Here is a 3,107-nt window from a genome sequence, read left to right on the forward strand (position 1 = left end):
GTGTATAAAACTTGTCTGCGATCAAATTACCTTGGTTCAAGTGCAATCTAAGTTCACGTGAAAAGGATTTGGCAACATCGCATAAACAGGTGAAATACGTGATGAGCGGACAGGTTTGTTCAGTGTAGCTAATCTAGCGACTTTAACTCTTTTTCAACAACAATTTATTTTAACTTTTATATTGCTTAAATAGGGATTTAGTGACCTTTTAGCACCCCATAGTGACAAAATTTAATCTTTCTTTATTGATAATGAGAAATCTAGCGACTTTACAACTACTTTTTGGCGACTTTCCGTACACTCTGTTGGAGACACTGGTTTTTTGTGCAATGTAAATAATGGCGGACAATAACAAGAAGGTTGACTGTTCTCAGAGTTGTTATCATGTTATGGTGTTTGATACTGTTAAACATAATAAGGCTTTATAAAACGACAATTTTCGTTTAGTAATACAGTTAACTGAAAATTTATGAATGTACCTATCATATCCATTAATAATTAATGGTTGTTATAAACATAATATAATTATAGGTTATGTTATTTGATACTGCTGAACACGATAGGGCCTTATAAAATACAAGATTGTTTGTGTATTAAGGCAAGAAATTGAAAGAAATATATATATATATATATATAAATATACTTATCATATCTATTAATATTAATAATAATGGATATTTTATTTGCACAATCTGTCACTTGTATATTTCAAACAGAAAAGAAATAACTGAACTTGGATCATCTAACTTAATCGGAGAAATTTCTTCAGTCAAAGTTGACTTTTGTTTGAGACAAATTAATCTCAGATTAGACTTTATACAACACAAAATTCCAAGTTCAGCTGAAACAAGGATCAATTCAACCTCTGATCTAAGATTAAATGGTTTATACAATCGGGCCTTAGTTGTTGAGATTATAAGACGTGCGATGGCGTCGCGGTTAAGGCGTAACAGACATAAGTACCAGAGGTATTCCTGGATGGTAGTGTAAGCGGTGGTCAGTGGGAAGTACATTATAAATTTAGTATTTTCTAGTCAGAATGAAGTTCTCCGGTAGTTATTCTTGAGCTTATTTTACGCCTTCTTTGTGACGAACTGGCGATTGTTTTCGTGACGTAGTAAGGACTGCTAGCCCTGTAGGAAAGCTCTGCAGTTCCCTCGTGTGTACGCACCGTTGCTTACGAGATTATACAAGCTGGCGCATAGCACGATCGAGAGTAGGTCTCTGTGAGTCATGACAATTTCTGCCGCTAGGTTCGCCTCTCTGCCCTATGAAATGATGAATAGTACCATTACAAAGCATTGTGTATCGTGAAAATAGTTCGATTAATTGTGCATTACTCATTGAGTACGAATATTACAAATATGCCAAGCATATTACAGTGTTATTTGAAGTTTGTTCAGCTAAGTTATATTCGAAAATTGTCTGTGTTTTGCTATGTGAAGAACTCTGTACCAACAGGTCGTATCTTTATAGGTTAAGGTAAATGTCAAAGTTCTCTCATATAACAAGCAATGCTATGTTAAAAGTGGCGAATTGCATTTTCCGACTCTCGAATGATGTGACCCGAAATGTAAAATAATTTCATGCATTGTTTCACTTACCAAGCATTACTGATATAGGCCTAATGAAAATGTGAACGACGTGATGTAAACATTGAAGATAATGTTGTTACTGTTTTCCCTTTCTCTTTTAGAAAATACCGACAAAAGTAATGAATTATCTTCATGCTGTACTTATTAGGTAATTAATGTGTATTTGTCTGTATTTTAGACCTGTGTATTGTTACGTAATTATCAGTGAATTAGGTTAGAGAACTTAACAAGGTTAGTATGAGATTAGGTAATGCACCTCAAACTGGTAACTAATAATGGCTGCTGCGAAATAGGCTGAGGTGGTTATCGTGTGAATCAAATTATATCTAGAATATCTAGTTTTATTATATACGGATACGTAAAGTTTTTTTTTTTTTGTTTTAGCATGTGTTTGTAATTTTGTGAGGTTATGTCTAGCCTAATTTATTTTTATTCTTGTATCATTACCAATACATTAATTTATTTCATATTCATTTCAGGTGTTACGGAGGTGTTACATCTATGGTGGCAACTCTACTTATGTTAGGATATGAAGTAACAGTATATATTCAATTTCATCATTTGCTAAAAATTAAAGAAAACTGTATATCTTCGACTCATTCCATCGTCATTTCTTCTTATGTATGTGAACCACGTTCATTCTAAAAGTGCTACATTAAATGAACACTATAGACAACGTGATGGAACAATTTAGAAGTTACTGTTAAAGTGCTCAACATTTTCAAGTGGTGCTATACCCATTGTTTCAAAATGTACATACATATTTTTATATTTCTATAAGAGGTGTCATAAATTATTTCAGCATATTTGTAAATTCTTCAAAATTAATTCTTCTAATTAATACCATAAAGTAATGAAATAATATAGGCCTAGCCTAGGCCTAAGTTGTATGTGATTTTATACTACCAGTATTGATGTTGATCTTGGTACATTAATCCAATTTCACAGTGTTGTCTTTTGTATTGTGGTTCATAACAATTATAACAGTATGTACGTGGAAATGTTTTTAAAATAATAAATTCTAGCTCATGATTTTAAGTGGTCGTTTCAATGGGAGGTTATATTGGAAACATGATCACAAATGGATAATTTACTGCAAGATACAAGAACTGAATATAAGTGAGTGTTCCGTTGAAAGTGAAAGTGAAAATTTCGTTTTACAAGAGCTAAGTAGGCGTAATATTTATTTTAGAAATTATTTGAAAGCTACAGAATATGAAGAATAGACCTGTAACCATAGAAATCAACTGCGAATGGTGAGTGGCCAGGTTTCATTAATAATTGAAAGGAAGTAAAAATTATTTTCTTCTTATCATCCTGTTTTCAATATTTAAATTTAAGCACCTTTCTCTTCCTTGTTATTTCGTGAGAGATTACTTCATACTATCACATAAGCTAAATTTTTTCTGTACAGATAATAAAAATTACATACATAAGTAGGCTACTTGAATATTGACGATACAAACTTCATATACATACCTCACCAGGTATATTCAAGAAGACATCTAATGT

The 3,107-nt window shown here is 32.1% G+C and overlaps 1 long non-coding RNA gene across 1 annotated transcript; it reads left to right on the plus strand.

Annotated features, from left to right (window-relative positions):
• The first annotated feature begins 542 nt into the window (after nucleotides 1-542).
• LOC138715463 (uncharacterized) lies at nucleotides 543-2,907 on the plus strand. Its single transcript, XR_011336357.1, has 2 exons — nucleotides 543-1,482; nucleotides 2,075-2,907. It is a non-coding gene; the product is annotated as an uncharacterized lncRNA (long non-coding RNA).
• Nucleotides 2,908-3,107: the final 200 nt, after the last annotated feature.

Source organism: Periplaneta americana, chromosome 15, assembly GCF_040183065.1.
Source record: "Periplaneta americana isolate PAMFEO1 chromosome 15, P.americana_PAMFEO1_priV1, whole genome shotgun sequence".
Taxonomy (NCBI): Eukaryota; Metazoa; Arthropoda; class Insecta; order Blattodea; family Blattidae; genus Periplaneta; species Periplaneta americana.